We start from the raw sequence: 24,037 nt of genomic DNA on the forward strand, positions 1-24,037 counted from the left end.
GATTGTGATGACAGCTCACATATCCGTGACCTGAACTCTCTGAGGTACCCTTGCTCTTACAGCGAAATCTAGCTGTTAAATTAGCTGCTACATTTTTCTGGCTCTAGTTAAATTAACATTTAAAGGCTGAGGTGGTCTAGAGTAAGGTCCTGGACCGTAACTAAAGGTTGCAGGTCCGTGCCCTGAAAAAACACCCAGCGCTTTACTAGCATTGTAACTTATTACAGACGTTCATATTGAATTCACAAATTTTAAATTTTACGATATTTTCCAGGTAGATAAATTCGAAGTAAAATTTGTTAAGGAATAAAATGGGACATTTGTGAACATTTTAACTGGTGTCGTTCAAAGTCCTTTAAATACAAATAACAATTGACAATTTTTGATACCAAAATTTAATTTGAAAATGTAGCTTAATATTAGAATAAAAAGCTTGGGACAAATATTGGGAAATTTTATTCACCTGCGTTCACATAAGGTTCAGAATTCTGGGCAATGTTAAAATTGCTTGACAATATAATGGCTATTTTTGTGAATTGTTTTGATATTTCTAAGTTTAATGTATATCAATGGTAAGGAAAAACATACAATGAGCTGTACATGCTGTATAGAACTATATTCTACTGCATAAAATTTTCAGGAGAAATTTGCCGATTTGGCTAATAGTCCTTAGCATTCAAAATCTTGAAGCCGATTAGAACTGTAATAAGAAGCAGGCTTAAATCAAGATGGGTACACTGGATTTCAAAGTGCTTATAAGAATCTTTTCCCCTGGCATAAAAGTAGATTCTAAATGAAAGATTCTTAAATAATTTTTCGCAAAGCGCTGTAGAGTAAAATTTTACTGACTATTCACGTGAAACCAAAGCTCTTAATTTTCGCTGAGAAGTTTAATTATTTGTTTGAATGAAAAATTTTAGTTTGCTTCAAATTCCCATAAATTGTCCTTATTACTTTATCTTAGTCTTTAAGAGTCCCTTTTATTTGACCAAAATGTGCGAAATTTTTGTTAGTATATGGCTAATTTATAAATTTTAATTTTTAATGTTAACCCATAACCATTAAACTTTAGTCATCAAAATCGTTCAGTTCTGTGAGAAAAAGAAAGCGAGACACGCATAACCTAATTTTTATTTTTACTAATGTTAAGATCGAAAAATACTGTAGAAATATATTACTAATTTTGAAATGACTTACATGTTTAATATGCTAAAATCAATTTGCTTGTATTGATATTCATTAAAGTGATACAAATTTTCTAGCTTTTAATTAAATGTACTTCCTTATAGTCTGTATCAGCTTTAATTTTGGTAGATTTTAAGAAATTATTTCAGCACCTTTTTCAAAATGATCTTAAACAATTTGAATTATCATTTTTCATTAAATATCAATTTATTCTTTTTTCCCATTCGTTTCACTCAGCAATGAAAGCTTAACTGAAAAGCTCTTCTGTATTTAACAAGCATTCAAATGTGAGTCACAATGTAGAAATTTAAAATAAATTCCAGCATAGTTTTTTTCTCGCTTTACAATAAATTATATGTTTCATTTATCTTGAATACTGTAAATATCGAAAGCACCTAAACTGGTATAAAATTCAAACTTTTACCATTCAATAAATTTTAAAAATAAAATATTTATCTCTACAGTTACCCATATGCTTTCGTTATTAAAGCTTTAAACTATTACGACTCGATGCTTTTGTCTATAGTTTAGACGCTTTAGAGTCCAAATAAATCTTTACACCAATATGTATGTATTTTTTGGAAGCTTTTAATGTATGAAGAGTAAAAAATGAATGAACATTTGTAACTGTACGAATTCTAATCTATAATGTCTAACTCTAAATTAACATTGAATTTTTCTGATCTACTGGGATATGAAAGTATAAACTTATTACAGCAAGTATACTTTTAATGCTCAAGAACATAATGTTGTTCTTGACGTATGCCATTAAGGCAGAGGGGATGTGATTGTTCTTGTTTTCCAGTACTGTATTTCAAATAATATTTGTTTTCAAATACTTCTTTTTTCGAATTTAATGGATTGTTTAATTTATCCCTTGTTTTGTGCCTAGATACTGTGTTTGTCTTTTGTATTTTTCAGGAGTGTCTGCATTCTTGATTTGCGGCAGATGTGCAAGTTTTGAGGTGCCATGGCTACAACATAGGATGAAAAGTTTTGAGGAAGACTCAAATGATTTGAAGGGGAAACGACTGAATGGATGGAAAACGCTTCCAGCACTAGGAACTTGCCAATTGTTTTGCTAGTTTTGTAGGTGAGCACATTGAACTTTAATTACAATACTCAGATTTATTATTTGCTTATGTATTTTATTGTAACAAGTTATCTATTTTTCACATACCTTTAAATTTTGATGCACAATATATGGACAATATATTTAATATGGACAATATGTATAGGAATAATATATTTAAATTAAAGAATAGCAATAATTTTTATTGCTGTGAGAGTTGAGGACTGGAACAGTAGAAGTCGTCGGTAACTGAGAGCAGACTTACGATCGATGTTTTAAAGTTTGGCGTTTGCTTTGTAAGAAATTGCAAAATTAGGAAAAAATTAAAAAACAAATGCGTGAATTTTTTTTACTGGGAAAAAGTTAACCCGAATTGATCATTTGTAGAAGTACATAAATTAGCGACTATTTGATACGGATAAATTTGTATTAATAAAAGAAATGTTCGCATTCTTATTTTTATGAAGTCTTGAAACTAATTTTATAGGGCTATTTCAGAATTTAATTATTTTGAAAAGGGGTCAACTTCACTTTGGATCCATTGGAGAAAACCTCTTTCCAAAATGATTTAATTTTTGAAATTGTATATTCTGAAAAAAAACTTTATTTTAAAATTGAATGACGCATTTAAACTTTATTCAAAAATTTTTAAATAATGAATGAAATTTAAAATTTTATTTATTAAATTTTAAGTTTTTAATAAACATGTTTTTCATATCTATACTTAAATTGCTTAAAATAATTATTCTATTTCCAGTGGTTATAACAAGTTGTTGAGTTACGTTAGTCTTATTTAATTTTCTTCTTTTTAAATGCATATGAGTATAAGCTGCTTATAGGGGATAAAAATTTTTGCATTCATTTGGAATAATAAAATTAAGACATCTGCCACTAATTTCTTCGAGGTTTTTACTTCAATATTTTTTTTATGTACTTATTTAATTATACTCTACGATTGGTTCATACAAACTGTAGAATATAAAATTTGGATTTTTTAATAGAACCTCAAGTCATAAAAATTAGTTTCATTAAAAGTACACATATCTGAGAGTTAAAAATTCTTAAATCGCCTTCGTATAAATTTCATTATAGATATACCAGGTAATCTTATTTTTTTCTCACTGAATTTGATTTAAATCATATATTTAGATAATAGTTAATCTGAAAGTTCTATTGAACAATATTTTGTGCGCTTAAAAGTTTAGAAGCTTAAAAATTCAAACAAATCTTCGCACCAATATATATGTATAATTGGAAGATTTTTAATACATGAAGAGTAAAACTGGGTATGAAGAGTATCTACTGGGGTATGAAAGTATAAACTTATTACAGCAAGTATACTCTTAATGTTCAAGAACAGAATGTTGTTGTTCTTGACGTATGCCATTAAGGCAGAGAGGATGTGATTGTTCTTGTTTTCCAGTACTGTATTTCAAATAATATTTGTTTTCAAATACTTCTTTTTTCGAACTTAATGGATTGTTTAATTTATCCCTTGTTTTGTGCCTAGGTACTGTTTTTGTCTTTTGTATTTTTCAGGATTGTCTGTATTCTTGATTTGCGGCAGATGTGCAAGTTTTGAGGTGCCATGGCTACAACATAGGATGAAAAGTTTCAAGGACGAATCAAATGATTTGATGGGGAAACTACTGAATGGATGGAAAAACGTTTCCAGCGCAAAGAACTTGTCAATTGTTTTGCTAGCCTAGTTGGTGAGACGATTAACTTTGATTTTTCTCTTTGTTCCTCGACGCTCTTTTTTAATGAGCAATTGAAAGTCCAACAGTCACTGAATGCTCTCTAGATTATATGTTGTCTACGTCCAAATGAAACAGAGTCCTGCTGTGAATGAGACTAAGGAATAAGACATTTAACTTACCTCCCAATGAGTCGGCTCAATTTCTCAGTGATAGACGGAGTGTGAGCATACCGTCGAGCTAACCGTGGGAGGTTTTCCTGGTTTTCCTCTCCATGTGACGCAAATGCGGGTTAGTTTAATATAAGTCCTCCAGGAAGGCAAAAAATATGAAAGCTCTTTAAAAGTGATGTAATCAATTTTGTATATTGTTGTCATACTGACTATATCTAATTCTTTTTAAAAGAATGTAATGCAATTTAATAGAGAATTATTTTTTTTAAAAAGAGTATTTACTGTAACATATAGAAATATGACGAGAATTGACAAAGTGCTTTTAAAATTTACGCATGTATGAAACTAGAACAATCTAGACTCTTATTTTGATCTTGATTATGTTGACAAGTTGTAGTAGCAAATATGTGTTTCTTTTTTATAGCTTATTTCAAGTCCAATTTAAAGCTAATTGTATTAAATTTTTCGATATGGTGTTGTAATTTATAAATGAGATTTTTATAAAGTACATGATTTAATCTTCGTTTGTTTTTGTAATATTTGAGATCTACTAAATAAATGTGTTTAAATTTTGTTTTTGGTCTTTTTTGCATTTTTCTAAGTTTAGATTAATATGTGTAATTAAAATTGTCCAATATAAGTAAACTTCGAGAATTTAGTTTCTAAGATTAAAATGGTTTTCATGTTGACAGGAGTCCAAAATTAGCTTTCGTATCTTATTTGAAATCTATTTCTGAAATATCGAATCAGTGTAGTGCGATGATATCACCTTTTTAAGCAACTCTTCTTTTCAATGATCGGAATTTCAGAGTGCTAATCTTCAAAAGAGTAACCTCAACTCTATTGTTTATCTCTTCAGTTTTTGCCATAATTGAGGTCCCCCGTTTAAATCATCGTCTCCCATTTAGTGAAAATCTAATCATTAGAATAACTTATTTAGGGGTGCATCCTTATTTTGTGCTCTGCTTACACCTTTTTTCTTCGTTGTGAGAAATTGTTCTATAGTGTATCAGCATGAACTATAGTAGCTTTCATCCACTAGCTTTTTACTTAGGCTAAATTGCGTTGTTGCTTTCGACATAAGAATGAATACATTCTGAAATTTATTCACTGTGGAGTAAAAACTGATGATGTATGTTCTCAAGTTTAGTTTTGCTAATATTTTAATCTAGTTTTCATTGATAATGTAGTTTAATTTTTGCTCGTCATTCAAGAAGTTTTTAGAGTTGGAAATTCTTTTAAGCAAAGTTTCAACATTTATTAAAAATATCTTTCGTGCAGGTGCCCAGCAGGTAACTTATACCCATCATTTGCTTTCGAAAGTTTTGTTTAGGCAAATTTCAGGGTGATTATTACAGATTGAATTGCCTTGTCATTCACTGCACTTGCCATTGTTTATGTTTTAAGATGCTTCTTGCCGCCCCCATGAATTGCAGGTTACAATGTTTTGTTTTTCGATCCATTAATGCTATGTTCTTAAAGTGTCTAGGCATCGATTTCATTAAGAAAACATGACGGTATAACTTTTAAAATTTCTAATACTTATCTTAAGATTTTCTTTTAAAGGAGTTTATCAGTACTTGTTAAGCTCTTGTGATTCAAGAAATTTCACGTTTTTAATTTTCTTTAAAACTAAATCCTGAATACTGCGAGGTTGGACACGTGTGCTACTAAAAATCACGTTAAGGATTTGGAAGAAAAAAAACCAGCTGAACCATTCACTTTTTAAAACTCTACTTGCTTAAAGAAACCTAGATTTAAATAATTTGGAAAATTTTGTTCTGTTGCAATGTTTCTTGAGTTTCGTGTAGTCTTCAATAAGGTTTTAAAGGTGACGAAAGTGATTTCTGATTGTATGTTTCTGATTTCAAAATATGATTGATAAAGGTTCTTAATTTTTAATTTCTATAATAAAGATTTCAAATTTCAGAGCGAATTTTTTTTTTCAAGGAGACTTAAAATTTTAGACATTAGTTTGACACGGAAAATTCACCCCCCCCCCCCCGAAATTAGAAAACTGATGTTCGTTATCAGATTAATGGGTATCTAATTTGTTTGGGGTTTCGATTGTTCTCTTTTCCAGGCTTACTACAAAAGGCGTGGAACGTCCTTCACGAGGGCAAATTGCTTCCAAATCAAGAAGTTCCCTTGTCTTCTGGACTGGGTTCAAAATGACGGAGATAAACATTAATAGTAAACCGAAAATTGCTTCTACTGCTTAACGATGGTGGTTAAAGACTTTAGTGGTTCAATTTCAAAACGGCGCTTTTGGTCGAAAATTGCGGGAAAGGCTAGCGTTGACGCAATTTTGGAAAATTGCTAGATTTTCTTTAATTCTATTATTATAATACATAATGGATTTTTAATTGTCTCAATATATTTTACTGCATTTTTTTCAAACTTGATTTTTTTAGTATAATATGCCAAAAAATTAAATGATTATTAAATAGGAAATTTATTTATTTAATTTTCATTAAAGCTGTATCCTGAATACTGCGTGGTTTGACAAGCGTGATAAAATTTCGAAAATTCATGTTAAGGACTTGGATAATAAAAAAAAAACTGCTGAACCATGCACTTTTCAAAACTATACTTGCTTAAAGAAACTTGTAGAACCTTGATTTAAATAATTTGGAAAGTTCTATCACTGTTGGGGTTTCATTGAGTTTCGTGTAGTCTTCAATAAGGTTTTAAAGGTGATGAAACTGATTTCTGAATAAAATAAGCATGATTGTTAAAGGTTAATTTGTAAATTTGATAATATAGACTTAAAGTTTCAGGGTGTAGTTTTTTTTTTCAGGTACACTTAAGATTTAAGAGACATTTGTTACGCACGGAAAATTTACCCCCGATGTTAGGAAGCTGATGTTCGTTATATCAGATTATGGGGTATCTAATTTGTTTGGGGGCTTTGGTTTTTTTCTTCCAGGCAATGGTTTTGTAACAAAGTCGTGGAAAGTCCTCCTCAAAGGCAAATTGCTCCCAAATCGAGAAGTTCCCTTGTCTTCTGGAATGGGTTCTAAATGACAAGGTTACGGAGAGGAACATAAATACAGTTGTGAACAGAAAATTGTTTTGACTGCTTAACGATAGTATTTAAAGAGTTTACAGATTCAATTTCAAGGTCACGCTATGAGTCGAAAATTACACGACTATTTGTGAGAAGGGCTGGCGTTCACGAAATTTTGGAAAAATGCTAAATTTTCTTTACGTCTATTTAACAATATATAATGGATTTTTAATGTAGTCGCACTATATTTAACTGCATTTTTTTTTCAAACTTGTTTTCAAGTCTAATATTCCAAAAAATTAAAAGAAATGATTATTCAATAGAAAATAATTGTCTGATTTTTTTAAAAAGTTACTGATGTCAATAACAGTGTGATTTTGGATAAAGATCCGATGGGTAGTAAATACTGTGACTGTATTTTATTAGGTTCTGTTGCAAATGTGTGCAACTAAATATTTTAAATATTGTTCAAAATAAAAATATTCTTTAATCTATTTTGCGATAATTTCTTAAAGAGTCAAAGACGTGAAAATAAAATTTAATACTAATAAAGCGTTTATAAGAATCAAATCACGCTTAGAAACTAAATCTGTAGCTAAAGTAGACCTTTCCACTTGTTGCACTGTGCGCTAGAAGACCATAATCTTTGACCAAAAGTCTAAATTACATTTTCAACTAAAATATTTGTAGGCAGTTTTAACAGAGCCCAAATTAAGTATTCATAATCATTCCAAACATTATCATTTACTTTTTGCACAGACAAGAGTACAATGTCATGAAAAATACGCTGAAAAAAAATTTTTTAGTGTAACTTTTAAATTTATATTTCAGAAATATACATAGGAATTTCACCTTAATGTTGCATTTTTATCAGAGTAATGAGTCTGAAATGATAGTACAATTTTTCAATGTGTTGGATTACTTAATACTCTTGACAATCTTCTAGTTTATATCTTATCATTTGACATTTTATAATGTTTGAATGACTTTCGAAACTTATCTCCAAAAAGTTCCACGTGGTCATTAGCTAAACTTATTTTTATTATCTTCTTTGATGTTTCTTCTTTCGAAAAAACCTGCCCCATTTTGCCCATATTGCAAAGGTGTACTCAATACACCGAAAAACGAAAATTATGTTTTTTTTTTCGTGTTTTCGCGTTATTTTGTAATACTTCGAAAATATAATTTGTTTTTCATTTTTAATATAAAATTTTGAAAATTATTACATTTTCATTGCTGTATTTAATTATTTAAACGTACTATATTTTTTATTTTTGCTCACCCTATTTCAGCCGCCATTTCGTTTTTTTTTTGTATTTTTAGTGTATTTCAGAATTTTAACTATGAATTCAATTTACCCGCACATAAAAGATTCCTAAATAAAAAAAAAACAAGTACTGAAACAAATTTTATCGAAATACTAATTTTGGTCACGAAACCTTGGATGCTGGCCCACTGTGCGTTGTGAAGCAATTTTCGATCCATAGCGTGATCACTTTCAAATTTAATAACTATTGTTAATTCCTATATAATTAGAGTTATCCCGCAGTGGACTGATCGTTAAGACACGGTTCCCAGCAGATCACCGAAGCCAAGCATCACTGGCTGCGGTCAGTGTGTGGGTGGGTGACCACTTGGATCAGTGTGCGTAGGGACCGAGGGTGTGCGGTATGGGTCCACGTTAAAATGTTCTACCGTAAAGTGCTCGACTTCGCGAGCAGGTCGTCGGGCTACCGAAACGGGGATGCCATCCCCTCTGCAGAGGATCAAAATTGTGATGGCATGTCTTCGGATCATCCTCAGGGATGTTTCCCAGACCGTCGCCAATAGCCCATTGTGCAGCTCTAGTGCGACGTAAATGAACAACAATATAATTAGAGCTCACCGCTTTTCTATTTTGCAGAAACAAAAACTGATTATCTAAATATGTTATCGCTAAAATGTAGAAATTATTTAATGTGCAGATGAAGTAGGGGTGATCCATTAAATTGCACCTTACCTACTCGTTAAATTGATCTCTGCTATGCTTCTGTAAGCTTAAATGATCCTAATGTTATTTCGCTATCCTGTGACTAAAATCAACAAAAGTCGATAAAATAAGTTACTTTAAAAGCCATAATACCATGAATCAAACAGTTTAAAGTAGTAAATGCAATAAAAGATATTTAACATTATGCCATATCATCATTTTTCAATACCTCAATAGCAGTGCAGATAAAATAAAACAGGTAAATTTCTGATTCTGACTATCCTAGCTGATCTCCAGATTGGCTTTGTAAGGCTGATTTTAACGTCTTTCCAACTTTTGCGGTAACCTATCAGGCATGATTTTTGGGAAATGGGTAAAGTCAATAAGATGCGTAAATTTTACTTAATATGGACGGAATAATATAGAGATATTTGGTAAAAATGCTTTGGTATAATTTACGTCATATTAACTATCCATCGGTAACAATTCTTTCGTATATTTTAAAAAAGAATATTTACTATTTAGATTTAGTAAAAATGATTCTGAGTATTTTACTCATTGTTGTCAAAGCAAATTGACTATTTAAGTTTCGTTACATTTCGGTTAGAATTTATTGGAGAAGATTTTCTGTTTTTGTTTGGATAACTACTTTTTGCTATAATTTGACGTTTCAAGTGACCTACATTTTGACGCACTGTTGACGTAAATAATATGTAAAAATAACTTACTGATTCTTACGTAGTAAAAAGTGGATGATTAAAAAAAAATTTGAAATAAACTAATTTGTTTACTTTTATGTAAACTTTCCGTTCTTTGGATTTGTTATAATCAGTATTTTGACGTTTTGCTGACTTAAATATGTAAAAATAACATTCATTATTACCTCGAAAAGAGTAGTTTGTAAAATATTCGTAAAAGAAACGAATTTATTTACTTTCCAGTAATTTTCTTTCAATTCGAAGTTTGTTTTATTTAAATTTTACGAATACTTTTTAAAATTTAAAGGTGAAATATGCGTATTTTTGGCGTAAAATGAATGATTCTCGGGTACTGATTTAGAATGAAAATAATAAAAGCTGCCTTCGTCTGTGATTTTTCTTTCCTTTAAACAATGACTATTCATTCATTTGCATTATTTCACTCATAAAAGGAAAAAATTAAATTTCTTTTAAAATAACAGGGAAGCAATTCAGGTATTTCTGTTCTCTAATTCTATGTGAAATTTTATATTCAAGTCTTGTCATTATGTTGATCGAAGTTTTCAATTTCGAATGGTTCATCGGTATATCCATAAACCAGATGTTTTGTTTGTCCCCTGTTTCTAAATTAGAGAACTTTAAATTCTCTTTAAAAAAAATAATTAAACTTGGTATTTTGAAAGACAAAAAATGTGTTTCTCGAGGCAAAAGAAACTAGGCTTATTTCTCCTACGGTGTAATGTGTAAAAATAGCCAATAAATATTTATGAAACTGTTACATGAAAAGAATGAGACATTTTCCATTTCTGAAAAAACGAAAGAAATTATTTGCATTATGAAATGTAACATTTCACTAAGTTTCCAAAGCAAAATCGTTTGATTTCAGGAAAGTTTGACATGGTTTGTTTCAAGTTTTACAGAATTTCAATTATGCAACTGACATTTTTTGAGTTACAATTATCGACGCATGTTTCATTAGGATATATTTATTAACTCGCTCAACATCAGTCAAACTTATGACTCTTTCTTGACTAATAAGCGCTAATTATGCTTAATAACACTTCAAATATAATTAGTATTTAATGCTAAGAGAACACTAGCTAGTGTTTAATTATGCTAACAGTGCAGGAATTAGAATATAAATTTTGCTATTTTGTCAGCTTTCCTGATCGAAATGCTAGTCACAGCCGTTTCTGACCATTGCAAGCAGAGTTTGTCGCCTTACTGTAGCCAAACAGAATTTATCCTGAAATCTATGACCACTCACCAATTAACTGGACTTCAAACCGCATTCGGTGCTTGAAGAAGTGTGAGTAGTTATTACAAATGGTTAGTACAAGTGGTTAGTACAAATTACCATTTTTAAGAATGAGTCATAATTGCGACTCCTTCCCACGGGAGCGCTCCGATTTTCGACTCATTAGAGTTCTCATTCAAACAACACTAATTATGTTTTCAGAAGTGTCGTTTTAATTTCGAACCAGCGATGTGTCCACTTTTATAAAGGCAACATTGCCTGCAGTGTGGGCTGCATATTTTAGTTCCACTTAATTTATAGAATCCAAAATTATTTCAGTGACTTATAGCAAGGAGCCGCATAATATATGAGTAACGTATAGCCTTTTCTATAGAACAACATACACAGTCCATCATATAAATTTTCATGTAGATCGATTAATGTAGTTGCCTGAATTTCGCCTCTACTATAGTACCACCTCTTTGTTTGAAGAAGAATTAAATGGAGCGAATAAATTCTGAAACACTTTTCCCAATGAAGAATGCAGAAGAATGAAATCAATGCGTTAAATTTTTATTCAGTGAATCAGTTTTGTAAATTTTTTAACATCCTGCGTGATATAGTAGAAATACTATAATGTACATATCAGTCATATCTGCACTAAGTGTGCTTTAAAAATAAAAAAACTATCAAATAGTTGATAGAAACGATTTGTTAGATTACGGAATTATAATATTTTTACTGAAATATAAAGTAATTAGTTTGTAAATTTTTTTTTTGATTTATATTCAAAAATGTATTAAAAATTAATTTTGAAAATTAAAGAAGCTTCAATTCTAAACTGTTTCGCTAAGATTTAAATAACTGCATATTTGTAAAATTGTTTGGAAGTGAGCCGCCTCTGAAAGATTTTACCTTTTATGCAGAAAAAGACATGGTGTTTCACGTTATATTTCATTTCCATATATTATTAAAATTCTAAATATAATATTTTTCACTTATTCTAATATAAATAAATATAAAGAAAAAACTATCAATAAAAAAATAATGAAAAAAAATATGTTTAATGAAAATTCTGTGTCATAGGGTAAACGCTGATGCCCAATTCATTTAAGTAATGTAACAGATGCATATTGAAAACTAAAAAATAAACTATGTTACAAAAAACAACATTTATGGAGTTCAGGTACTTATTCCTTTAGATTAATCGTAAACAAGCGCCATGCTTTTATTGTCACCAATGCTGCTTAATTAATATGGGTAATACCTATTATATGAATTAAAAAATTTACTTATTTACAAAAATTTCAAGTTAATGGTAAATTTCAATATTATGTCTAGTGATGCTGAATACAGTTAATTTTCATTTGAATGGGATGAACTGCCAAAAAAAAGGGTTTTGCTATGATTTTGTTTATTAATTTTGTCAGTATATACTGCTGAGTTTTGTTCACGATTTCATTGCATTGATCAGTACCGAGTTATTGTTTTTTTATTTTATTAATACTGTTCGAAGAGCGGATATTCAGCTAGTTGAAAATAAAAAGATGTTGAATTACAGTTGTCAAAATTAGTTCATTAAAAAATTAGTAAACTAACGTTTTTCGTTTCCTGAAACTCTGGCTTTTCCTCAAGTTAAAAGCAAGCTTCTGTTCAATACTCATCAGTATTTTAGTCAAATAGCTTCTACTAGCCTACTATTGGACGCATTTTCTAAATATATTAGCATTAAATTCCAACTTGAGATTCATTTAAACTGAAATGGTTGTAGTGATATAGTAGTAATAGCTTGTATATTAAGTGAATTGAGTACCTTGGATATATAATACTATAAAATAGTAGCTTTCTCTATCATCTTCAAGAAAGGATAAATAAATGAGATACACATTCTTTTGAATATATGTCTCTTTTCATTTATTTATTTTTCAGTGGTAAGTAAGAGTACAGCATATGTAAAAAGTATAAAATAGGAAGAAAAAAAAGTTAATCAAGTTGGATCTGAGATTTTAAAGCATGACTATTTCTTTTCATTCTTACACAATAGACAAAGAGTATTGGTAGCCAGTTTGACTCCATGATGGTGCAATCACATAATGTCTATGACCATTACTAGTGGCAACATCCGGAGAAAAGGAGCAGCTAAAAGTCTTGTCTGCTTAGTCAGCTGTAAAATGGAAACATTTTTCTTGATAGAAAAATAAAAATCATGCTACCTTAAAATTCTGCAGTGGGTCAGAATCCAATCTAAGACTTCAATTATATTAATAGCTGAGAACTGTGCCAGAAAAAAAAGAGCTTAATTATTTTTACGAATTTAAAAAGTATACAATTATATTTAATATATATTGTGAAATCATATTTATATTTAATATATACTGAAATGTTATCTTGTTAAGGCACAGAGATATTCTTCAAAGTAAGATCTGCGTAAACCATTGTAGATACAACAGTCCTGGTAAACGTATCTCACAGAAAAGCTTTTAGCAGACAATGCTGTGAGACTGTTCCCCGGGACAAATATAAATCATCAGTAGAACAAACAACATTGGGAATACTAATTACATTTTTAGATTAAAAACAAACTACATTTATTGCAGAAAACTCCATATATGATCCAGGCAAAAGCTAGAAGAGAACAAGTTGCTTCAAATTACTATTGCAATTAAGATACCTTGTCAAGATTTCAACCAATGGTTAAGTATATAGTTAAAAGCACAACTCTCTTCAAATTGTGAATCTATTAAAAGATTGCTTACAGTAGTTTGAATCATCTTGAATTACAGAGTGAAAAAGGGACATTTAACGCAGATCATCGAAAAAAGATGATTTTTCTAAAACTAGTCAAGATGTTTATTGAATTTGTTATTTATTTAACACATTAATTTACTATTCATTCTCAAAATGAGTTTTATACAAATTCAATTACAGCTTTAAACACAGGAGAATGATCTCTTTGTGTAAACAACAATCTTTAAACACAATTTTTTTTTAAATTTATAAGAAAGTTTTATAATATAGAAAATAGTTTTAGTTTTAAATACATAAAGCAGTTTAAAATATATAAAATAATTTTTTTTGTACTTAGAATATTCTTAAAATAATAAAAACAGCAAGTATTCCGAGCTTATTTAGCAGAAAACTTTAACTTACACATTTTAAATTTAAGCAGTGACTAGATTAAGGAAACAAAATGAAAGATTAATGACCACAGCAAATACATAAACAAATTGAACAATAATCAAATCAATAGAATAGATTAACATAATAGATAAATATGTCAAATCTAGGAACTTTTTTTTATACCATAAAATTAGAAATATTGTAATACTAGCAAAACACGTACTAATAGTCGAAATCAAACAAAACAAATATAAGTGGTTTACTCATCTAAATCAATAATATAGTTTAAAATAAAAATAATTAGAATAATTAGACTGAATAATAGTATAACAATAAGATAAATGAAATATAAAATTACTAACAGTACTAATCAGTAATTTTATAGTAATAGTAATTTTACTATAGTAATAGTCAAATTACTATTACTAAAAAATTACAGATATAACAGTAAGATAAATAAAATACTAAAAAAAAGAACTGAAGATTAAGAGTATAAGTTGGAATTTCTCTGATATGAAGAATCTAGTGAAGGTATGTGTGTCAGAGTGCGTAGCCAGATTTGTCAACAAAAAATAAGCATCTTTTAAGCACTCACGAAAATATTTGAATCACTTTCCAAAAAAAAAAAAAAAATCGTAATTAGGTTCTATACAGTAATAAAATGTTTTTTTTTTCTCTACCATTTAAAGCTCTAAATTTATAAACATAAAATCAATAAAATTCAAAACATTTTCAAAAATTGCACAGAATCCTGATAAAAGAATTAGTTTCTGATACATGTTGCAAAGAAAATTGTGAAAATCATGAATTTTTTATAATTTAGAACGACAATCGACACGGCAAATAAAAAAATCTCTGTTCAAAAGATAGAAAATTAAGCACTTTTTACAAACCACGAATAAAAAAGCACCTTTAAGGCCTTTTAAAAAATGCAAATCAAAAATAAGCACTCTTTAAAAACGCAACGCACCCTGTATAAAACATCAACATTTCTGTACTTTTATTCCTGTACTTTCCCTGTATATATTATAATTCCTGTACTTTCATTGAATATATTATACACAATAGATTAAGAGAAATCACACAATTATTTTGCTCTTGAGTGACCTAAATTATACTAGTTTTAAATTCTCAAAAAACTTAAAGAAATAAGGAAGAGACTTCAAACATATAATGTAAATAAAATAAGTTAGTGTAGATGAAATATCATCCCATAGATTGCGCATTGAGTGATCACCACTTGTTTAAAAGACTTAAATAAGAAATATAATTCCTTGCATTTGTGACAAAAAACTCTCTGCATTTTTCCCATTGGTGATTTCAAGGTATTTTTTCAGGTTTCCCCTGAAGAGAGGAAACCCTGATTTAGTATATGTGACAGTTTTGAATTACAGAAAAAAAAGCCATTCTCATAATAAAAATGTCACGCATAGACAAGTAAAGAAACATTACCTCAGAATAATTTATTCTAAAAGAAAAAAAAAAATTTTTGAGCGAATTTAGGGAATTATTATGAATAATTCTCTAATGTAATAAATGTAATTTCTGTTTCTCTAAAAAATTGACAGTTGTGACACTCGTGCTAGAATTTTGTTGTGATTTAGGTGATAAAAAAGCATTAATTTAGGAAAAGTAGACGCACGTGCAAACTCTCAAGTATTTCATCAAACATGTAAAATGATTGGCACTTATATACATTATGAACCGGTGGTTCTCCAAAATAGATTGTGGCTGAATGAATTGTGAAAATGTTGAATAGAATAATGTGAAAAGGACGTTTCTGCACAATACGTGGTGAAAACGACATGGTAAAGAAAAATATCTCATTCTCGAAAAGCGACAATTAAGCATTTTTTAAAAACACTCAATGCAAAAAGCACCTTTAAGGGCTTTTAAAATACAAAAATAAGCACCTTTAAACACTTTTTAAAAAACAAGATGCACCATGACTATCACAGAGGTGTTCGTTGGAAGAGAAATATTTTTTTAGAGGTTAACAGCACTAATAACGAAAACACACAGCTATCTCGAATTGGTACTGTCGGTGTTAAGTGTATATCATTTTTGACAAAGGGAATTTTTCATTTGTCGTACTTTGTAATGTAGTCTTTAGACCGTTGTGCAAAAATTAAATTCTGCATTTTACCTGAGTAATCTTCAAAGACTCTCCAGATAAAAAAAAATTGTAACAGATGAAACATAGTGCTTTCTTTATGCAGGGGCAATTGTGAGCCCAACTCAAAAATCCTGAAAATTACTTGAGTAAAATCACAAATGACGCATTTCAAAAAATTTATGTCTTTATAAATTTATATTGATATTTTCTAAACATGAAATTTTAAATAAATTATATGCAGCATAATTTAAATGAATAATAATTATGTATAAGTTTACTTTTATCTCTGATCACATTAATCATTCTGCCAGAAAAAATATATTTACAAATGAAAGAGATGCAAAGTATAAATTCTAGTTCTAATATTAGTAAATAAAATTTACAAGAATTTTTATACATAAATTTGATCGATGTTTTATTGAAACTTCTTGACCTTGAATTTCCGGATTGCACTTAGCGAAAAATCCAGAATTTTTCAAAAGCACAATCATCTCGGTAATTATATCTTTTTACTGCAACCAAAGTGTAGCTTTCTCACTTTGACAAATTTAAAATAGTACAAAAAGGTCTCCTTCAATCATGGGAGATAAAATACGAAACAAAATATAACAATTCATGAAAAAAACAAAAAACAATTTTCAGTAAAATTTGAAAAATTCCTCATTCTCCAAAAATATTAGGGCATGCATTGAATTGAATATTCAAATACAAAATAAATTGAAAAACCATATGAAAAATAACTTATTGTAGGAGTGCCCAAGCTTTTTAAGTGAAGGGCCATTTGCATGGCATGTAGATTAACACAGGGTTGCACACATATTTAGTCATGTTAGTTGCAAATATAATGATTTTAATCTAAACACTAAATAGTTTTATCAGTAAACTTAATAACATATTTGCAGAAAATTAAATACTTTTGACTATTTTAATTTATTTAAAACTTTAAAAAAAACTAATACTTTTTTTAAAAAACTTTTTCCATTTTTCACAAAAATTAATTTGTTAAATATATATGCATACATAAATATTGGAAGGGGAAATTTAAATTCTAACCAAACAGAAGCTTAAAGAATGATAGATCAAAAAATATATTCATTTCGTAGAGTAATATAAATTTTAATTAAATATTTTAATTAATGAAAATTCATAATGTTTAAGCAAAAACCAAATCAAAAGAAATTTTTTTATTGCAGTCAGAAGCTCCTGCGGGCCGCACATCAACAGTCAGCGGACCACAGCTGGTGCACCCCAATAATTAGACTAAAGAAAAAGAATTCTACAAATACCCATTTTACATACCACAAAAAAAGCTCTGCTGTAGAGTTTTAGACCAATATGGAGCAAGCACTGAATGAGCAGAACCTGAGAAGTAATTTAATAAAATAATTATTAATAATAAAAGGTCAAAACATTTGATAAAAACATGAAAATATGATTAAATTTTTCTTTACTTTTAACTATAACAAGTATTACCATAGAATTTAAATTAAACTGAACTTGAACTGGAGACAACATAGAAGCAACAGAGTTTCCAATTATACAATGAAAAAAGGTAAAATTCTTTAACATTCAAAGTTATTGTCAACAATTTAAGATTAAAAAAAAGATATCTTTAATTGAAAAAACTACAACCAGGGCTCAAAACTAATGAGTGCCTACGATTGCTAAATTTTAAATCAGACCATCATAAAATAAATAATCCATGGCCTCCTTGACCAGCAATCATTGTTAACGAATGGTAAGCTGTTTTAGTTATATAATTTTAAATAATAAAAAACAGCATATAGCACAAAATAGAATATTTCTTCATAATTGGGAATGAAGTTCCATCTGACAATTTCATATTCTATTATTGCCCATATTCTATTATTGACCATATTCTACATTATATCATTATCCTAATTGTCTATAATCTATTCTCCATTAATTTTTCTATTCTCCATATTCCATGCTTTTATATTCTCTGTACTTATATTTCATTTAACATTCACTCTATTAACTTAAAATGAAAATTCAAATAGAGACAAGCAAATAGACCATTGAAACTGTGTATGAATTAGGTAGTAATATATTTTAGTTACTTGTTCATTGTACCAGTGATTATATTTTCTTAATTTCTAACCATGATTACAGTAAAGTATCAATCAGAACAAGTTGGAACTAGAGCCAACTCTAGAACAATGGATTTTTCAATTATAAAGTGAATAAAAGTAAAAATTATTACTCTAAAAGAAAATAAAGCTTCAGGGTTAAAAAAAAAAATAATTAACGAAACTAAAGTCATGCATCTTTTTTAAAAGAAAACTAATTATTATTTGCCTTTCAGCTAATATTATTTTTCCATCAACACCATTTTCATTCTTTAGTAATAAAACATACCAAAGATGCAGCAGAAAAGAAGAATGTATACATATTTCACAAAAAAATATCTCAATAAATTTTTAGCAAGCTGAGACGGCTCAGGGGATGGAGCGTTCGCCTTCCTATGAAGTAAACCCGGATCAAATCCTGGCAATGGCTGGTCGATTCGAATTTCGCATTCCGCTTGCACCGAGCACAATGCTGACGCAAAATATACTGAGTGGTAGATGGATCATGGGATCATGGAGTCCCCTTGCCGTCAGGTTAAACGTGGGAGGTTTTACTCCCCATGTAACGCATATGCGGGTTAGTCCCATCAAAAAGTCTTCCAGAAAGGCACATTTGTCGCAATATTTGATTCAGGAATTCTCTTGTTTTCTGGGTTGGGCTCAAAATTATAAAGCTACGGAGTTGAACATTAGTAGTCATAAACCCAAAATTGGAAAGGCTGTTCAACAAGGGTTATAAAAAAAATTTCAGGAAAAAAAATATTACTCTTAAATTTATGATGAAAAGATAAATTCTCTTATAAAAGATCAAGCAAATAAATAAAATATTAAAAATTATTATCCTTTAAATAACCAGACCTCAGATCCTTCACTTCAAGAGGATTCTTTTTAATCTCTCAGCCCCCAAACTGTTCGAAAAATTACCAAACATCGTATCATATATTTCTCTAGATAAAATTCCTATGCTTCCATCTTTATGACAACCAACATTAAACAAAACCTTCCCCTTTGTTGGTTTGTGGTTGCAAATAAATTTACAGATAGTAAATATAAAATACAGTAAATGCAACCAATGCATCTGCATATTTTTAACATTAACACTTATATTATTTCAAAAAAGGAATTTGAAAAAATCAACCACACTGGGTTAAGCTTAAACAGCATTGCATACTAATACAAAAACGAAACAAAGGACATAAAAAAGGAAATGAAAAAACTTTAATAGCTTCTGTGACTACTCATTTTATAATAAATCCAAGTCCTAATAGAAGCAATAATATATATTACACAACTAAAAATAACAATAATGACCAGAAATGAAAACAATGGCTCTCAACAGCAAAAATTAGCAGAAAATTTAATAATTTACACTATTACAAAAAAAAACCCAGTCTTATATGTTGGCCTCTCATCTACTCTCTCATTTAATTCAGTGTGTTGTGACTAACTCATAACACAATTAAAAATTGCTAAAGTATTAAAAGTGACATGTTTTGAGCACTCAAAACACAGCCACCCATTCTCAAGACCCACCAGACTAAATGAGGAAACCAAAATATTTTTTTAAAAGGAATAAATGCTAAGTGTCCAAAAAAGAAATTCAAAAATAAAAGTGAAAGACAAAAAAAATTTCGGTCACAAGAGACAAAACAGAGATGGGACAAAACAGAGATTTTTCTTACTTCATATTTAAAGGTAATAAATTTTTTGTTCTTCATTATGAAATATATTTTTTAGCTTCTGTCTCTTGAGATTATTTATTTTAAAAGAAAAATAGATCTACTGAGGCCTGGCTATATATAGCATCAAAAAAGCAAAAATTTCAAAATCTCAACTTTTTATTTCATTTTACATTATTATAAATTTAACATCAAATAATTAAGATAAGATAAATACCAGTAACTGGGTCCTCAGCTACTCCCAACTAGGGTGCAAAGTAACGGGATATAAAGTCACACTGATTTCCAGCATCATCTTTGCAATCGAATTTGTCTCTTGCTAGTCAATATCATGCCAACTACCTCTGAAGATGTAGATAATAATTCATTTTCATTGTTTTTTAATGATTCAAACTCTTGCCTGAAAATTTAAGTACAACAGTAAATTGTAACAGAGTCATAAAAACTTACAGAGAATATCAAAATAAGTATTTCCAGAATGTTTTTTCTGAATTTCTAAAACATTAGTAAATTATATTTTTTCGTAAGATTCTATGAAAATTGCTTAAATAGAACTATTTAAAAATATTGATATCAAAATTTTTACTTTAATAATTTGATCTCTATTTTATTTTTCTTGATAAAATAGATTAATAGGGTATAAAAAAATTCATACCACATAATTAAAAAATTTTTCATCTACAGTTAAATAAGAAAAAATAATAGATTACAAATATTTTTTTGCATGGAATTATGTTTGAGTAAACAGATTTTATGAGTGGGTGAATTTTTTTTTTAAAATTTTCTAAGTATATTTGAAAATATGATTAAAAACCCAAAAAGTGAAATTAACATTAAGGAGTCGAAACTTTGGAACGCTCTCCTGATCAAATAATGGGGACCATATTTTCCAGACTGGGTTGCCACTCAAATCAGGAAAAAAAAATTTCCTGTATTTTCCCTGTACATATACGCAATATATTAAGAGGAAACACAATTACTGTTCTCTTGAGTGAGCTATATTAGGCAAACTACATTTATTTGTTTTAATTGCTGGTAAAACAGCTGAGCATACTTAAATAATGTTATAGTAAATGAAATAGTTTAGTATAGCTGAAATATCATGGTTAAATATCCCATACATTGCGCTTTGAGTGGTCACTATTTTTTAAAAGATAAAAATAAGAAACAAAATTCCCTGTATTTTCCCAGTTTGTAAAGAAAAAATAAAAATTCCCTGTTATTTTAAGTGATTTTTAAATTTCCTGTATTTTCCAGGCTTTCCTTGTTCTTACTGTGGAGTGGCAACCCTGCCAGATTGCGGCTACCCCCTATATTTGGAAGGTTAAGAATGAAAAGATGCAAAAAAACATATATGTAATGCAGAGAAAATACATTTTTATGCTTAATTTTGTAACTTAATTAATGATTAGCACTTAATAATTAGCATATTTGAGGTCACCCCCAGAAATTATTTAGATAGACACTTAAAAAATAAAAATTTGATCATGAGAACGAAAGTTATTTAGCATGATATCTTTTTTTGCGCACTGTACATAGAAGATATTTAAAAGATGGTAATTTTAATGCACAAAAGTAACATTTACAAAATTTAAAGAGATACAAAATTTTTTATACAATATTTTTTTCTTATCAACACAGAAAAGAATATAGATATTGAAAAAATTATATAATTACTTCTTTTTCATATTTTATGAGTCGTCACGGCATTAAAAGAAAGAGAGAAGGAAAAAAAAAGGATTTTAAAAGCCGTGAAATTTAAGGAAATAACTGAGATTGATGACATAGCCATTTGTATTTACTACAAAATCACATGATCATTTATTTTTACATTTTGATCATTCAAAAATTAAATTTTTATGACTAAAAATATTTTGTTTAATCAGTAAATCAAATAAATAAAGAAAGAAATAATCAAGTAATCAAATAAATAATGAAATAAATAATCAAGTAATCAAATATATAATGAACAAAAATATTTTTTTTTCGAGTTTCAGAAAAAATTTAAATCAATGAGGCAAATTTTACATTTATTTTAATCTATTTTGAAAAAAAAAAATTGGGTTTTTGAAGCTTCTTTGTAATTCTGAGAAAACATAAACTATCTGTTAAGATTTCCTGTTCTGTTATACAAATTAACAAAATTAGTATTTAAGATTTTTCTGCATTAGTAATTTTAGCAACAACAGCAACAAAAAAAATAATAGTTAACTTACACAGTGCAGCATTTTATCAGTGTTAAAATCATGTTTGTTTAAGAGATACAGATTCAACAGTGTAATATTTTATTTCAATTTAGAATTTTTTTAAAATTCTTTTTGTGTTTAATGATTAAAATTCTAATAAGATGTATAAATACTAAATACCATTTAACAATAAAACTACACTAAAATTTTTAATACCAGTTATAATAAAATGGTTAATATTATTTAATTAATGCAAACCATTTTAAACTAATTAACCAAAATCAACCCGACTTATGATATATAAATGCTATATAAAGAACTTTATTTTTTATTAACAAAATTTTTAGTTTAGGTCTTTCTGCCAAAGTAGTTTTAGCAAACAACTAATTAATTTGCTATGCAAAAAACTATACCAGGTAATTTTGTGTTTAGGATTGTAGCAGCCCTGAACGAAACATCGGAGAATTTTATCAGGGTACATAAAAATCAGATTTTGTTTAAAAGATATATATTAAATATTATAAATTTTACTTCAATAAGATTTTTTATTTTGAATTCTTTTCACATTTAAAGATCTGAACTCTAAAATGTACAAATAATATTTAACATTACTTAACAATACTGCAATAAAAATTCTTAATACCATTAAAAACAGTTTAATATGAATTAAATACTACAAACTAATTACAAAACAAATTATAGAAGCTATTATTTTTTAATTAAACTCAAAACTTAAAATAAATTATAAAAACAGAGTACCAACAGACCAAAACAGAGTCTTGTTTTTCGGTGGGCATATAAATCTAGAAGACACTGGACGTGCACCATCCTTTTGACCTTGAGACAGTTTGATGAAAAAAGAGAAACTGTTCCGCGTGGCAAGTCAGATGATTCTAGCCTCTGTGAAAAGTTTTATTTCATATTAGAATTTCTAACAAATGCAGAGAAGATAAATCATTTGCAAAGCAGGAAAAATATAAATTAAACACAGTAACTATAATAAAAATATAAATTTAACACAATAATATATTAAGTATTCACTCTCCTTTTTAAGCGATTTTTTTTTCTATTTGGATTTTTTACTATCAAAATATGGGAGTAGCCACAATTTAAAAAATAGTTTAGTCAGAGAAGCGTTCGAAAAAGTGTATTTTACCCAAATACATATTTGTGTTAAATAAGCTCATGGACTTAATAGAACATTTTAGGAACATAAATTTACTTTATCCAAATGAATCCCATGTTAAAAAAAATAATTAATAGTCTTTTTTTTATTTTATTAATTGCGTGTCGAAAATTTCTTTCAATTATATGGTAAAAAAATTTACATAATTTTAAATTGTCAAAGAGGAGAAAGTGGGAGAGTGGTCGAAAGCTGTTGTAGTTTATGTTATTTTCAATTTTATACATATTTCACTGAAACTTATAAATTTTTGAATTAAATAGAAATTTTTTTTACTACAATTATAAATTTAGTATATTCGAACGAATGCTGCATAAAAAAAAAAGAATTGACATTTTTATTATTTTTTTAATGCGGGTGGAAATTGTTTTTGTTAATTTTAAGTAATAATTTTCTTATATCATATTAAACTATGTAATTTTAAATGATAAAATACAAAGTTTGAACGACATTGATAAAATTGTTTTTGAGAAAAAACATTTTTTAAATATAGCTTTTATTCAGGTTTCATAGCCAAAACTATTCAACCGATTTAAAAAGTTAACCTTGCAATTTTAAACTTTTTGCGAAATTTATTAAATGATATAATAAAAAATTATGATAAACTATGTTTCACATGAAA

General features: G+C 28.4%; 1 long non-coding RNA gene across 1 annotated transcript in view; it reads right to left on the bottom strand.

Annotated features, from left to right (window-relative positions):
• Nucleotides 1-15,399: 15,399 nt before the first annotated feature.
• LOC147816768 (uncharacterized) overlaps nucleotides 15,400-24,037 on the bottom strand; it is a 36,980-nt gene continuing 28,342 nt past the window's right edge. Inside the window, exons 8-10 of the long non-coding RNA XR_015429072.1 lie at nucleotides 23,000-23,132; nucleotides 20,264-20,446; nucleotides 15,400-17,639 (exon numbers count right to left, since the gene is read on the bottom strand). This is a non-coding gene — a long non-coding RNA (uncharacterized LOC147816768). The remainder of the gene's footprint in view (nucleotides 17,640-20,263; nucleotides 20,447-22,999; nucleotides 23,133-24,037) is intronic.

The sequence above is a fragment of the Parasteatoda tepidariorum genome, chromosome 1 (assembly GCF_982258835.1).
Source record: "Parasteatoda tepidariorum strain Cologne lab strain chromosome 1, Ptep-v5.0, whole genome shotgun sequence".
Classification (NCBI taxonomy): Eukaryota; Metazoa; Arthropoda; class Arachnida; order Araneae; family Theridiidae; genus Parasteatoda; species Parasteatoda tepidariorum.